This window comes from Pan troglodytes, chromosome 15, assembly GCF_028858775.2.
Source record: "Pan troglodytes isolate AG18354 chromosome 15, NHGRI_mPanTro3-v2.0_pri, whole genome shotgun sequence".
NCBI lineage: Eukaryota > Metazoa > Chordata > Mammalia > Primates > Hominidae > Pan > Pan troglodytes.
The window spans coordinates 68,472,311-68,488,145 of record NC_072413.2 but is presented as its reverse complement, the minus strand read 5'-3'; the positions used below and the strand labels follow the sequence as shown (position 1 = coordinate 68,488,145).

General features: G+C 40.8%; 1 non-coding gene across 1 annotated transcript; it reads right to left on the bottom strand.

The window, feature by feature from the left end:
* Positions 1–3,904: 3,904 nt before the first annotated feature.
* Positions 3,905–4,008, bottom strand: LOC112205542 (U6 spliceosomal RNA). Its single transcript, XR_002939480.1, has one exon. It is a non-coding gene; the product is annotated as a U6 spliceosomal RNA (small nuclear RNA).
* Positions 4,009–15,835: the final 11,827 nt, after the last annotated feature.

Genomic DNA, 15,835 nt, shown 5'->3' with positions numbered 1-15,835 from the left:
TTTCAAAGGGAGTACTTTCAGCTTTTGCCCATTCAGTATGATATTGGCTATGGGTTTGTTAGAAATAGCTCATATTATTTTGAGATATGTTCCATCAATACCTAGTTTATTGAGTGTTTTTAGCATGAAGGGGTGTTAAATTTTATCAAAGCCTTTTCTTCATTTATTGAGATAATCATGCGGTTTTTATCATTGGTCCTGTTTCTGTGATGGATTATATTTATTGATTTGCATATGTTGAACCAGCCTTGCATCCCAGTGATGAAGCTGACTTGATCGTGGTGGATAAGCTTTCTGATGTGCTGCTGGATTCTGTTCGCCAGTATTTTATTGAGGATTTTTGCATCGATGTTCATCAGGGATACTGGCCTGAAATTTTCTTTTTTTGTTGTGTCTCTGCCAGGTTTTTGTATCAGGATGATGCTGGCCTCATAAAATGAGTTAGGGAGGAGTCCCTCTTTTTCTATTGTGTGGAATAGTTTCAGAAGGAATGGTACCAGCTCCTCTTTGTACCTCTGGTAAAATTTTTCTGTGAATCTGTCTGGTCCTGGGCTTGTTTTGGTTGGTAGGCTATTAATTACTGCCTCAATTTCAGAACTTGTTATTGGTCTATTCAGGGATTCAACTTCTTCCTGCTTTAGTCTTGGGAGGGTGTATGTGTCCAGGAATTTATCTGTTTCTTCTAGATTTTCTAGTTTATTTGTGTAGAGGTGTTTTTAGTATTCCCTGATGGTAGTTTGTATTTCTGTGGGATCAGTGGTGATATCCCACTGATGGGGATCCTTTTGTAGGTGACCTGTGCTTTCTCTCTAGCTGCCTTTAACATTCTTTCTTTGATTTCAACCTTGGAAAATCCTTGATTTTCGGAATGATCTTATGTAGAATCTTGCAGGAGTTCTCTGTGTTTCCTCAATTTTACTGTTGGCCTCCCTAGCAAGATTGGGACAATTTTCATGGATGATATCTTGAAATATATATTCCAAGTTGTTTGGTTTCTCCCCCTCCCTTTCAGGGACACCAGTGATTCATAGATTTGGCCTCTTTACATAATCCCATACTTCTCAAAGAATTTGTTCACTTTTAAAATTCCTTTTTCTTTATTTTTGTCTGACTGTCTTATTTCAGAGAATCAGTCTTCAAGTTCTGAAATTCTGTTTGTTTTTGTTTTTTGTTTTGTTTTGTTTTGTTTTGAGACAGTTTTGCTCTTGTTGCCCAGGCTGGAGTGCAGTGGTGCAATCTTGGCTCACTGCAACCTCTGCCTCCTGGATTCAAGCAATTCTCCTGCCTCAGCCTCCCAAGTAGCTGGGATTACAGGCACCTGCCACCATGCCCAGCTAATTTTTGTATTTTTAGTAGAGAGGGGCTTTCACCATTTTGGCCAGGCTGGTCTCGAACTCCTGACCTCAGATGATCTGGCTGCCTCAGCCTGCCAACATGCTGGGATTACAGGCGTGAGCCACTGTGCCCAGCCTGAAATTCTTTCTTCAGCTCGATTTATTCTGCTCTTAATACTTGTGATTGCATTGTGAAATTCTTGTGTTATTCAGCTCTGCCAGACCTGTTAGTTTCTTTTTTATACTTGTTATTTCATTCTTCATCTCCTATATCACTTCATTGTGATTTCCATTTTCCTTGGATTGAGTTTTGCCATCCTCCTGAGTCTTGGTGATCTTTGTTCCTATCCATATTCTGAATTCTATTTCTGTCATTCCAGCCAGTGCAGCCTGGTTAAGAACTGTTGTTGGAGAACTGCTGCAGTCATTTGGAGGAAATATGACAGGTACCGAAGTTCTTACCTTGGTTCTTTCTCATCTGTGTGTGTGAGTGTTCCCTTAACTGCAGTGCAGATGGAACACAGTCAATAGATTTCTTTTCTGGATGTTTTCACTGGACCAAGACATTGTGTAGGGTCTTTATTTGAAGCTGACTTCTTGTCTCTGATTTCAGAGGGAGGTATGTTAATGAGGTATTTTTGGTGTTGAAGCCTTGGGGTGTGATCCAGCAGGTGACACTTAGGCTTATTGGTCAGTTGGTAGACTCTTGCCCCTTTGTGTGGCTCCCCTGTGTTTTCCTGCAGTTGCAGTCATGTTCCCTCTCAGTGCTCTGAAAATGTGGTTCCTCTCCCCCTTAAGTACAGGCTGTTGTTCACGATTTGGCAGTCCTGGGCTGCCCACTGCAGCTCTTGGGTGATTTCAGTGTTTATGTTCTTTTCCCAGCTTAGCGGCGCAGAGGAAGAGATCTTAGTAGTGGTTGTGGCCAAGGGTCATTTGCTTGATTCCTTGGGACTCCAACTCAGAGAGATGCAGGTCAGCAATTGCTCAGTGCAGTCAACCCAAGATGGAGAGTTTGTGCTGTGGGCCCAAGCCAGGGATTCCCTGTCTGTTGACAAGCCATGGGGGCTATATGGGACCCGTGGGAGATGGACTGACGTCCTCCCCTTGGGTCAACTGCAGCTCACTGGAGGTATGAATAAGGCACTTAGGGTCTCTACTTCTTCACTAATCTGAGGGTGGCAAGGGCAGTTCCCTTGGGAGCTTTGCCAAGGGAGGTATGGACCTGTTGCTGGCCCAAAGACACCTATAGGAAGTGGCTAGAGACCCTGGTTGGGAGGTCCTGCCCAGTAAGGAGGAATGGGATCAGGACCCATTTTAAAAAGCAGTCTGGCCACGTTTTTGTAGAGCAGCTTTTCTGTGCAGCACTGGGGGTCCACTTCAGGGCCCAGTCACCCCAGACACTCCAAAGTCCAAAGGCTGGAATAGCTAAGTCACCCAAACAGTAAAGATGGTGGCCTTCCCCTCCCTCTGGGAGTGCCATGCCAAGAGTAATTCAGATCTCTGTTGGTTGGAGTGCCTAGGTGGGGTGGCTTGAGGCCTGAGTTGGGAGGTCCTGCTCAGTAAGGAGGAACAGGATTGGGCACCTGCTTAAAGCAGCAGTCTGGCCACATTTTGGTAGAGTGGCTGTACTGTTCTGGGGGATCCCTTCTGCCCCAGGTCAGCTCAGACTCTCTAAAGCCTGAAGGCTGGAATGACTAAGGTGCCTGAACAGCAATGGTGGTGGCCCACCCCAACCCCAGGGATCTCCTTCTTAGGGAGGTGCAATGCCACTACTGGTAGCTGCTGGAATTCCAAGTCAGTGGGTCTTATCTTGTGAGGTGCTGTGGAAGTGGGGTCCGTGGGCTGTTGCTGCTCAGCCCCCTGGATTCATCCTCTTTCCTAGGGACATGCACAGGAGTCTAACCTCCCACTTTGCTGGAGCTGCAGCTACGTTTTCTAGAAAGCCTCAGCATCTAAGGCTGCAGGGTCTCCATGCATGCCTGAGCAGCTGCTATGCCAAGACTCCACCTAGTTCTGTCTGTCAAACTGAAGACTGAAGGCCCTGGTGGAGTGCGTTCACAAGGAGACCTCTTGACCAGCAAGTTGCAAAGATCTGTGGGAGAAGCATGGTTTCCCAGGGCTGCTCATTCACTCACTGCTTCCCTGGGCAGGGAGGAATCCCATGGCTCCATGTTGCTGCTAGTTGGGCCATTGTCCTGTCTTGCTTTTGTTTGTTCTCTGTGGGTAAGGCTGTTTCCTTGATTAACCCCAGTGCGAGTACCTGGATGTTTCAATTGAAGGTATTGTATTTATTCACCCCTTCTCTTCCTCTCCATGAGAGCCATGCACACTATCTGCTTCTATTCGGCCATCTTGGCCACTCCTTTTTTTTTTTTTTCTTTTTACTATGCTATAAGAAGCAGTTCTTACAGCATTGGTCTATTTTTACTTTTATTTTTGGAAATTAAAAATTATTTATTATGTTATTTTTCACTATGGGCTACTTAGAAACTATATAGCATGTTTTTCCAAACTGTGTATTAAAATTATTTAGTTTTTAAAAATTTTTAAATAATAATTTTATTTAATATAAAAATATAGAGTACTTCACAAATTTGTGTGTCATCCTTGTGCAAGGGGCCATGATAATATTCTGTGTATTATTCCAATTTTAGTATTTGCTTCCAAAGTGAGCATTGCTAGTTTTTTTAGTTTTTTTTTTTTTAATTTTTGTGGGTTCATAGTAGGTATATACATTTGTGGGGTACATGAGATGTTTTGATACAGGCATGCGATATTAAATAATCACATCATGGAGAATGGAATATCCATTCCCTCTAGCATTTTTCCTTTGTGTTACAAACAATCCAATTACGCTTTTTAAGTTATTTTAAAATGTAGAATTAATTTATTATTGACTATAGGCACCCTGTTGTGATATCAAATAGTAGGTCTTATTCATTCTTTCTATTTTTTAAAACCTATTAGCTATCCCAACCTCCCCTCCGCCACCACGTCCCCTTCCCAGCCTCTGGTAACGATTCTACTGCTGCTCTGTGTCCACAAGTTCCATTGTTTTGATTTTTACATTCCACAGATAAGCGAGAACATGGGATGTTTGTGCCTGGCTTGTTTCACTTAACATGACCTCCAGTTCCATCCATGTTGCTGCAAATGAAAATTACAGGAGCTCGTTGTTAATGGCTGAGTAGTACTCCATTATGTATATGTACCACATTTTCTTTATCCATTCATCTGTTAATGGACACTTAGGTTGCTTCCAAATCTTAGCTATTGTAAGCAGTGCTGGAACAAACATAGGAGTGCAGATATCTCTTTGATATACTGTTTACTTTCTTTTGAGTATATACCCAGGAGTGGGATTGCTGGATCATATGGTAGCTCTATGTTCATTTCTGTGAGGAACCCCCAAACTGTTCTCCATAGTGATTTACTAATTTGCATTCCCACCAACAGTGTACGAGGTTTCCCTTTTCTCCACATCCTCACCAGCATTGGTTATTGCCTGTCTTTAAGATAAAGGCCATTTTAACTAGGGTAAAAAGATATCTCATTATAGTTTTGATTTGCTGATGATCAATGATGTTGAGCATATTTTCATACACCTGCTTGCCATTAGTATGTCTCCTTTTGAGAAAGGTCTATTCAGATCTTTTGCCCATTTTTTAATTGGATTGTTAGATTTTTTTTCCTATAGAGTTGTTTGAGCTCCTTATATATTCTGGTTATTAATCCCTTGTCAGATAGGTAGTTTGAAAATATTTTCTTCCATTCTGTGGGTTGTCTCTTCATTTTGTTGACGGTTTCCTTTGCTTTGCAGAAGCTTTTTAACTTGACGTGATCTCATTTGTCCATTTTTGCTTTGATTGCCTGTGCTTGTGGGGTATGCCTCAAGAAATTTTTGCCCAGAGCATTGTCCTGGAGAATTTCCCCAATATTTTCTTGTAGTAATTTCATAGTTTGAGGTCTTAGATATAAGTCTTTAACCCGTTTTGATTTTATTTTTGAATACATTGAGACATAGGGGCCTAGTTTCATTCTTCTGCATATGGATATCCAGTTTTCCTAGCACCATTCAGTGAAGAGACTGTCTTTTCCCCAGTGTATGTTCCTGGCACCTTTGTAAAAAATGACTTCACTGTAGGTGTGATGATTTGTTTGTGGGTTCTTTATTCTGTTCCATTGTCCTATGTGTCTGTTTTTACACCAGTACCATGTCATTTTGGTTACTATAGCTTTGTAGTATAATTTGAAGTCAGGTAATGTGATTCCTCCAGTTTTGTTATTTTTGCTTAGGATAGTGTTGGCTATTCTGTGGTTCCACAGAATTTAGGATTGTTTTGTCTATTTCTCAATTTTTTTTTTTTTTTTTGAGACAGGGTCTTGCTCTGTCACCCACTCTGGAGTTCAGTGATGCAATCCTGGCTCACTGCAACCTCTGCCTCCCAGGCTTAAGCCATCCTCCCACCTCAGCTTCCTGAGTAGCTGGGACTACAGGCGCATGCCACCACACCTGACTAATTTTTGTATTTTTTTGTAGAGACAGGGTTTTGCCATGTTGCCCAGGCTGGTTTCAAACTTCTGAGCTCAAGCAATTCACTCACCTCGGCTTCTTGAAGTGCTGGCATTACAGGCATGAGCCCCTGCATCCTGCCTTTTTTTTTTCCTTTGAATAATCTTCACAGATGATAAAAATATAAATTCTATATAAATTTTATGATTTTTTTATTTCTGTGAAGAATCTTATTGGTATTTTGATAGGCATTGCACTGAGTCTGGAGTTTCCTTTGGGTAGTATGCACATTTTAACCATTTTGATTCTTTCAATTCATAAACATGGAATATTTTCTATTTTTTGGTGTCCTCATCAATTTATTTCATCAGTGCTTTATAGTTTTCATTATAGACATCTTTCATTTCTTTGGTTAATTCCTAGGTAGTTAAATTTTTGTTGCTACTGCAAATGGAATTACTTTGTAAATTTCTTTTTCAGATTGTTGACTGTTGGCATATAGAAATGCTACAGATTTTTGGATGTTGATTTTGTATTCTGCAATTTTACTGAATTTGTTTATCAGTTCCAACAGTTTTATTGTGGAGTCTTTAGGTTTTTCCAAATATAAAATTATATCATCTGTAAACAAGGATCATTTGACTTCTTCCTTTTCAATTTGGATGCCCTTTCTTTCCTTCTCTTGTCTGGTTGCTCTAGCTAGGACTTCCAGTACTATGTTGAATAACAATGGTGAAAGTGGGCATCCTTGTCATGTTCTAGACCTTAGAGGAAAGGCTTTCTGACTTTTCCCATTCAGTATATACTAGCTGTGAGTCTGTCATATATGGCTTTTATTATGTTGAGGTATGTTCCTTCTATACCTAGTTTTTTGAGTCTTTATTATGAAGGGATGTTAAATTTTATCAAATGCTTTTTTAGCATCAGTTGAAATGATCATATGGTTTTCATCCTTCATTCTGCTGATCTGATGTATCACATTGATTGTTTTGCATGTATTGGACTGTCCTTGCATCCCAGACGTAAATCCCCCTTGGTCATGATGAATGATTTTTCTAATGTGCTGTTGAATTAGGTTTGCTAGTATTTTGTTGAGGATTTTTGCATCAATATTTATCAGAGATATTTGCCAGTAGTGTTTTTTTTTTTTGATGTGTCTTTGGTATCAGGGTAATACTGGCATTATAGAAAGAGTCTAGAAGTATTCTCTTCTCCTCTACTTTTCAGATAGTTTGAGTAGGATTGGTATTAGTACTACTTTAATGTTTGGTATAATTCAGCAGTGTCACCATTGAGTGCCAGGCTTTTCTTTACTGGGAGACTTTTTATTACAGCTTCAATCTCATTACTTGGTTTTGTTCTGGACAGGTTTTGGATTTCTTCATGGTTCAATTTGGTTTTTTTGAGACAGAGTCTCAAAAAAAAGGAGTGCAGTGGTGTGGTCTCAGCTCACTGCAATCTCCACCTCCTAGGCTCAAGCAATTATTGTGCCTCAGCCACCCAAGTAGTTGGGATTACAGGCACGTGCCACCATGCCTGGCTAATTTTTTGTACTTTTAGTAGAGACAGGATTTCACCATGTTGGCCAGGTTGGTCTCGAACTCCTGGCCTCAAGTGATCCACCCACCTTGGCCTCTCAAAGTACTGGGATTACAAGCATGAACCACTATGCCTGGCCCATGGTTCAATCTTGTTCTCATAATAGTGAGTTCTCACAAGACTTGATGGTTCTATAAGTAGAAGCTTCCCCTGCTCTTGCATCTCTCACCTGCCCCCATGTAAGACGTGCTTGCTTCCCCTTCCCCTTCTGCCATGATTGTAAGTTTCCTAAGGCCTCCTATCCATGCTTCCTATTAATCCTGCAGAACTGTGACTGAATTAAACCTCTTTCCTTTATAAATTACCCAGTCTCAGGTAGTATCTTTAAAGCAATGGGATAATGGACTAATACAGTAAATGGGTACTGGTAGAATAGGGTACTGCTATAAAGATAACCTGAAAGTGTGGAAGCAACTTTGGAACTGGGTAATGGGCAGAGGTTGGAACAGTTTGGAGAGCTCAGAAGAAGACAGGAAGATGTGGGAAAGTTTGGAGCTTCCTAGAGACTTACTGAATGGTTTTGACCAAAATGTTGATAGTGATATGGACAATGAAGTCCAGGTTGAGCTGGTCTCAGATGGAGATGAGGAACTTATGTTTAAAAGGAAATCAGAACATAAAAGTTTGGAAAATTTGCAGTCTGACCATGTGGTATAAAAGTAAAACCCATTTTCTGGGAAGAAAGTCAAGATGGCTGCAGAAATTTACATAAGTAATGAGGAGCCAAATGTTAATAGCCAAGACAATGGGGAAAATGTCTCCAAGGCATGTCAGAAACCTACTGGGAAGCTTCTCCCATCACAGGCCTGGAGGCCTAAGAGGGAAAAATGGTTTTGTGGGCCAGGCCAGGGACCTGCTGCTTTGTGCAGCCTCGGGACTTGGTGCTCCATGTCCCAGCCACTCCAGCCTTAGCAGTGGCTAAAAGGGGCCAAGGTATGGCTTAGCATTGCTTCAGAGGGTGCAAGCCCCAAGCCTTGGCAGTTTCCACATGGTGTTGGGCCTGTGGATGCACAGAAGGCAAGAGCTGAGGTTTGGGAACCTCCAACTATATTTTAGAGGATGTATGGAAATGCCTGGAAGTCCAGGCAGAAGTCTGCTGCAGGAGTGGAGCCCTCATGGAGAACCTCTGCTAGGTCAGTGCCGAAGAGAAATGTGGGGTTGCAGCCCCTATGCAGAGTCCCCACGGGGGCACTTTCTAGTGCAGCTGTGAGAAGAGGGCCACCATCCTCCAGACCCCAGACCCACTGACAGCTTGCACTGTGTACCTGAAAAAGCCACAGACACTCTGGGTTTTGAACTTGCATGGGTCTTGTAGCTCCTTTATTTTGGCCAATTTCTCTCATTTGGAATGGGAACATTTAACCAATGCCTGTACCCCAACTGTATCTTGGAAGTAACTAACTTGTTTTTGGTTTTACTAGATGAGACTATGGATTTGGACTTTTGAGTTAATGCTGGAATGAATTAAGACTTTGGAGTATTGTTGGGAAGGCATGATTGGTTTTGGAATGTTAGGACATGAGATTTGGGAAAGGACGGGGCAGAATGATATGGTTTGGCTCTGTGTCCCCACCCAAATCTTATCTTGAATTGTAATCCAAATTGTAATCCCCATGTGTTGAGGAAAGGACCTGGTGGGAGGTGATTGGATGATGGGGGTGGTTCCCCCATGCTTTTCTCATGATAGTGAGTTCTTATGAGATCTGATGATTTTATAAGTAGACGTTTCCATGGCTCTCATGCTTCTTGCCTGCCACCATGTAAGATGTGCTTGCTTTCCCTTAGTCCTCCACCATGATTGTAAGTTATCTGAGGCCTCCTAACCATGCTTCCTGCTAAGCCTGCAGAACTGTGAGTCAATTAAACCTCTTTCCTTTATAAATTACCTAGTCTCAGGTTGTATCTTTATAGTAGTGTGAGAATGGACTAATACAGATATGGACAGTGAAGTCTGGACTTAGGAGGTCTCAAATGGAGATGAGGAACTTATTGGGAACTGGGATAAAGGTCACTCTTGTTCTGCTTTAGCAAAGAGACTGGTGGCATTTTTGTGCCGCTGCTCTAGAGATCTGTGGAACTTTGAACTTGACAGAGATGATTTACGTTATCTGGCAAAAGAAATTTTTTTTTATAAGACAGGGTCTCACTCTGTCACCCAGGCTAGCATGCAGTTGCGTGATCTCAGTCACTGCAACCTCTGCTTCCCAGGCTCAAGCAATTCTCCAGCCTCAGCCTCCCAACTAGCTGGGCCTACGGGTTCACACCATCACACAGAGCTAATTTTTATATTCTTTATAGAGAAAGGATTTTGCTGTGTTGCCCAGGCTGGTCTCAAACTCCTGAGCTCAAAGCGACCTACCCACCTTAGCCTCCCAAAATGCTGAGATTATAGGCATGAGCCACCGTGTCTGGCCAGGTGGAAGAAATTTCTAAGTAACAAAGCATTCAAGCTGTGGCCTGGCTGCTTCTAAAAGCTTATGCTCATTTGCATAAGCACTGAAATGAATTGAAACTTGAACTTATATTTAAAAGGAAGCAGAGCATGAAAGTGTAGAAAATTGCAGCCTGGCTATGTGGTAGAAAAGAAAAACTCATTTTCAGGGGAGGAATTTAAGCCCAAGCTGGCTGCAGAAATTTGCATAAGTAAAGAGGAGCCAAATGTTCATAGCCAAGACAATGGGGAAAATGCCTCCAGGGCATTTCAGAGACCTTCACGGCAGCCCCTCCCATCACAGGCCCAGAAACCTAGGAGGGAAAAATGGTTTCATGGGCTGGGCCTCGGTCTTCAGGCCTCACTGCCCTGTGCAACCTAAGGACACTGCTCCCTGCATTCCAGCCACTCCAGCTCCAGCTGTGGCTAAAAGAGCCCCAGATATGTCTCAGATCACTGCTCCAGAGGGTGCAAGCTGGAAGCTGCCAAGACTTCTATGTGGTGTTAAGCCTGTAGGTGCACAAAGGGCAAGAGTTGAGGCTTGGGAGTGAAGTGACACAAGCACCCCTGTGGCCACCACCACTGTGACTTTGTTGGGTCAGACCTGCAGCCAGAACAGCACTGAGTCTCACCCAAGGCCTGCTGTAACCAATCCCTTGCTACTGTCTGTGTTTACACAAGGTCCTGGGGCTGTACAATTAGCAGGTGGAAAAGCCACCCAGGCTTGTGTTTTTTTTTTTTACTTCAGGAAAGCAAGTTCCTCAAAACCTCAGGTGGGTCCAGAGATGCTCTCTGGGAGTTGAGGACTAGAGTCAAAAGCTTTAGCAGCCTACCTGGTGTTCTATTTTACTGCAGCTGAGCTGGGACTCAAACTACAAGATGCAATCTTTTTCACTATTCCCTCCCCTTTCCAAAGGCAGAGGAGCCTCACTCCATAGCCACCACCATCACATGCCACAGGGAGTACTGCCAGACTACTGGTAATGTTCCCTTAAGGCTCAAGGGCTCTTAAGTCAGCTGTGGTGAATGCTGCCTGGCCTGGGACTCACCCTTCAGTGGGCTCCCCTCCAGCCCAGGGCAGGTCCAGAAATGCCATCCAAGAATCCAGTCCTGGAATCAAGGACCCCAAGAGCCCACTTGGTGCTCTACTTCTCTGTGGCCATGCTGTTACGTAAGGTAGAAGACAAACTCCCCTTTACTTTTCCCTCTGCTTTTTTCAAGCAGAAGGAGTTTCTCCCAATAGCCACCACAACTGGTAATGTGCTATGTCTCACCTGAAGCTGGCAAGTCTCAGAGGCTCACCCAAGATTCTTGACATAGTACCTGGGTATTGCTGCTGATTATTCAGGGCTTAAGGGCTCTGTAGTTAGCAGGTGATGAATGCTTCCATGTCTAGGCCCCTTTCTTCAAGGCAGCAGGTTTCCTTCTGGCCCAGGATGTGTCTAGAAATGTTGTCCAAGAGCTAGGGCCTGAAATGGGGGCCTCATGACTCTGGCCAGTGCCCTATCCTGTGGCTGAGCTGATATCCAAGTTGCAAAACAAGTCCTCCCCATTCTTCCCACTCCTCTCCTCAAGTGGAAGGAAGGACAACCAGGTCTCTTGCAAGCTGTGAAGTCTGATTTTAGAGGAGGAGTGATGCCAGCACTCCCTTAGCCACCCTGGCTGGTGTCTCAGTTGGTCACGTGTCCCCCACCCCCTTCTCCCCCACCACCAACCCAGTCCACTGACTCTGGGCCTAGTTCAGCACTAGGACTTATCTTAGAGTTGCAGTCCTTATAGCCTATACTGCCTTTCAAATTTACTTAGAGACATGCAGCACTGTAGCCCTCAGTGGTGAGGTTTGCAGGTACTCAAGTACAGACTGCTAGGACTAGCAGTTCCCCTCTGGCTAGGGCTTATTTAAATGCTCCCTCTATGGGCAAGTGTCAGCTGAGTTTAGTCTGATTTTCCTTTCTGGTCTAACAGGACAGCACTGAGTTTAATCCCTCCAATTGCTGTGCTCTCTCTCCCCCAGCATCCAGAGATGCTCTCTGCACCCCACTACAGTTGCCTGGGGCAGGAGTGGTGGTGTCGGGAATTCAAGACTGTTTTTTTCTATTTCTTCGGTCCCTCTTTCAGGGATACAAAGTAATATGAAGATAAAACCAGGTACTAGGAGTGCTCTTGTGATTTTTGGTTCTTATGAAGGTTTTTTTTGTTTTTGTTTTTTTTTCTGTGTAGATAGTTGTTAAATTGGTGTTCTTGCAGTGGTGACAATTGGTAGAGCCTTCTGTTCCACCATATTGCTCCCCCTCTGCTCCTGCTTTCACATTGGGTTATTTTTTAATTTTTTAAATTAATATACTTTATTTTTTGGAACATTGTTAGGCTTACAGAAAAACTGAATAGAAAGTACAGGAAGCTTCCATTTACTTCCTTTCTCCCCTACCCACATTCTCCCCTATTATTAACATCTTGCATTGGTAGGTACAGTTGATACAATTGATGAATCAATATCAATACATTGTTACTAACTCAATTCATAGTTTACATTGAGGTTCACCCTTTGTGTTGTACATTTCTATGGATTTGAAAAACACATGTCATGTATCTACCATTGCAGCACAATACAGAATAGTTTCACTCCATAAAAATCCCATGTATGCCAGCTATTCATTCCATCTCTTTAACACTGCCCCCCCAACTCTGGAAGCCACTGATATTTTTAATCTCTATAGTATCGCCTTTTACAACATTGGAAACATAAAAGTATGTCAGCATTACACCTATTCAAGGATATCTTTGTTGCTTTCAATTTTTATCAATTATGAGTAAATCGGCTATAGATATATGTACACAGATTTTTGTGGACATAAGTTTTCAATACATTTGTGTAAATACCTAGGAGTGTGATAACTGGATTATATGGTAAGACAATGTTTAGCTTAGTAAGAAACTGCCAAAATGCCTTCCAAATTGGCTGTATCATTTTGCATTCCCGCCAGCAATGAAGGAGAGAGTTTCTGTTGCTCCACAACCCTACCATCATTTCGTGTTGTTGGTGTTTTAGATTGTAGCCATTCTAATAGATTATGTGTGGTGGTATCTCATTGTGGTTTTAATTTGCAATTCCCTAATGACATGTGATGTTGAGCATCCATAAATATGCTTATTTGTTATCTGTATATCTTCTTTGGTGAAGTATATGTTCAGATTTTTTGCTTATTACTTAATGGGTTGTTTTTTCTTACTGTTGAGTTTTAAGAGTTCTATCTATATTTTGGATACAAATGTTTCATCAGATATGTGCTTTGCAAATATTTCCTTCCAGTTCATGGCTTGTCTTTCCATTCTCTTAACAGTGCTTTTTACAGAACTGAAGTTTTTCATTTTAAAAAAGTCCAACTGATCATTTTGTTCATTCAAGGAACATTCATGCTTTTTGTATGGTATATAAAACTCATTGCCAAATCCAAAGTCGTATACGTTTTCTCCTATATTGGTTTCCAGAAGTTTTAAAGTTCTTTTAAAAAGTTATTTATTTATTTAATTGAAATGTTGTAATTGTATATATGTATGGAGTACAATTTAATGTTTTGATACATATCTATGTTGTATAATGATCCAATCTGGGTAGTCAGTGTATGTATCACCTCATGCATTTACATTCCTTAAGGTGAGAACCTTCAAAAGCCTCTCTTCTAGCTATTTTGTAATATACAATATTTTAATGTCAACCATAGTCATGATACTGTGCAATAGAACACCAGAATTTACTCCTTCTATCTAATTGTAACTTCCTACCCATTGACCAACTTCTCCTATCCTCCTCTTTTCCTCTATCTGAAGTCTTTGGTAACCACTGTTCTATTCTTTGCTTCTGTGATATCAGCTTAAAAAAAATAGATTCCATGTATGAGTGAGATCATGCAGTGCTTGTCTTTTCTGTGTCTGGCTTATTTCATGTATCATGATCTCCTCCAGGTTCATTCATGTTGTCTCAAATCGTAGGATTTCATTCGTTTTTATGGCTGAATAGTGTCCCATTGTGTATATATACCACACTTTCAATATCCATTCATCCATTGATGGACGCTTAGATATGTTTCATATCTTGGCTATTGTGAATAGTGCTGCAATAAACATGAGAGTGCAGATATCTCTTCAACATATTGATTTCCTTTATTCTGGGTATAAACTCAGCAGTGGGACTGTGAGGTCATATGGTAGTTCTATTTTTACTTTTTTCTGAGGAACCTCCATACTGTTTTCCATAATGGCTGTACTACTTTACATTCCCACCAACAGCATATGAGTATTCTTTCTCTCTATCCTTGCCAGCATTTTTAAAAAATCTTTTTGATAATAGCCATCCTAGCTGAAGTGAGGTGTTATCTCCCTTTGGTTTTGATTTGCATTTCTCTGATGATTAGTGATGTTGAGCATTTTTTCATATACCTATTGACCATTTGTATATCTTCTTTTTAAAAATGTCGATTCAGGTATTTTTGCCCATTATTAGGTTGAGGTATTTGGTTTTTAGCTGTTGAATTGTTTAAGTTCTTTATATATTCTGTATATTAACCTCTTGTCAGATAAATAGTCTTAAAATTTTTTTACATTCTGCAGGTTGTCTCCTCACTCTGTTAATAGTTTATTTTGCAGTGCAAAAGTATTTTAGTTTGATATAATCCTGTTTGTGTATCTTTGCTTTTTTTGCCTGTGCTTTTGAGGTCTTATTTTTCCAAATTCTTGAAAAATTCAGCCCAATATTGGGAAGGATTTTCTTTATGTTTTCTTCTACTAGTTTCATAGTTTTTGTGTTTTATATTTAAGATTTTAATCCATTTTAAGTTAATTTTCGTATACGGTGAGAGTTAGGGATCTGGTCTCATTCTTCTGCATAGAATATCCAATTTTGCTAGCATCATTTATTAAAGAGACTGTCTTTTCTCCAATGTGTGTCCTTGGCACCTTTGTCAAGGATTGTTTCTGGGTTTTACATTCTATTCTATTGGTCTATGGATCAGTTTCTATGTCACTACCATGATGTTTTGGTTACAATAGCTTTGTAATATATTTTCAAGCCAGGTAGTGTGAGGCCTCCAGCTTCACACTCCAATGGAATCTTTTATGATTTCACATAAATTTTATGGTTTGTTTTTTCTTTATCTGTGAAGAATGTCATTGGTATTTTGATAGGGATTGTATTAAATCTCATTGCTTTGGGTAGTATGGCCATTTTAAAAACATAAATTCTTCCAATCTATGAACACTTCTACTTATTTGTATCCTCTTCAGTTTCTTTCATCAAAGTTTTATAGTTTTCAGTGTAGAAATCTTTCACCTGCATGGTTATGTTTATTCCTAGGAGTTTGTTGTTGTTGTTGTTGTTGTGGTTGTAAATAAAATTGTTTTCTTGATTTCTTTTTAAGATAGTTCACTATTAGCATATTGAAATGGTAATAATTTTTATGTTGATTTTGTAGCCTGTAACTTTTAATTGAATTTGTTTATTATTTCTAGAGGTTTTTTGGTGGAGTCTTTAGGGTTTTCTCTATACAAGATGAAGTCATCTGCAAACAGGACCAATTTGACTTCCTCTTTTCCAATTTGGATGCCTTTTACTTCTTTCTCTTACCTAATTGATCTGGCTAGGACTTCCAGTACAATATTGAAAGTGGGCCTTCTTATTTGGTTCCTGAGCTTTTCCCTGTTCACTATGATGTTAGCTGGGAGTTTGTCATATATGGTCTTTATTGCGTTTAGGTGCATAACTCTGTACCTAATTCGTTGAGAAATTTTGTCATGAAAGGATGTTGAATCTTGTCAAATTATTTTCTGCATCTATTAAAATATCACATGGTTTCTGTCACTCTTTCTTGTAACGTGGTGTAGTGCATTTGTTGATTTGTGTATGCTAAATCATCTTGCATCACTGGCATTAATCCCACTTGATCATATTGAATAGTCTTCTTA